This window comes from Theobroma umbraticum, unplaced genomic scaffold (assembly GCF_002168275.2).
Source record: "Theobroma umbraticum cultivar Fairchild unplaced genomic scaffold, ASM216827v3 scaffold_86.0, whole genome shotgun sequence".
In the NCBI taxonomy this organism is placed as follows: domain Eukaryota; kingdom Viridiplantae; phylum Streptophyta; class Magnoliopsida; order Malvales; family Malvaceae; genus Theobroma; species Theobroma umbraticum.
Genome location: NW_018397263.1, coordinates 8,427,282 through 8,427,896, shown reverse-complemented (window position 1 = coordinate 8,427,896; position 615 = coordinate 8,427,282).

Genomic DNA, 615 nt, shown 5'->3' with positions numbered 1-615 from the left:
CCTTGCTTTGTTCTTGGCTCCAAATCTCCAGAATAGTTGCTTGCTGCCTCCTCTACAAAATCTTTGAAAAAGGCTCTTTAAATAGGCTCCAAATAACCTAATTTTCGAAATCCCATTTAATTGTCCCTTTATTTTTTTTGGAAAGTCACGCAGCACTGCGCGCTACTTCTACAGCGCCGCAGCGCTTAGCAGCACCGCAGCGCTGAGCTCTCTGGAATTTTGTATGTGTGCTTCCTTTCATCAACGCGTCAGCCTTGTTCTCCCAATGCTGTGGCAGTCTACCAACTTCAACGTGAGTTTCACCCAGATATGTTAAGAACTGGGACAAAGTAGTAAACATAAAAGTTTATCCCTGTCTCTTAAATTTCCAATGGATCAAAAATCACATCAATTGGACTTCTGTATTGAAAGATTTTCTCCAAATACCGCATCATGTTCAGTCTTTACATACTGCTGCAGTGGTCCGACTTTGACAAATATTTTGACCATGATCCAATCAGAACTGGGCAAATTGGTGAACATAAGCATTGTATCCCTTCTTCTTATAATTCTATTGCTCTAAGAATCACCTCATTTGGAGTTTTTTTTGAAAGAGATATGGTCAAAATAATGAAA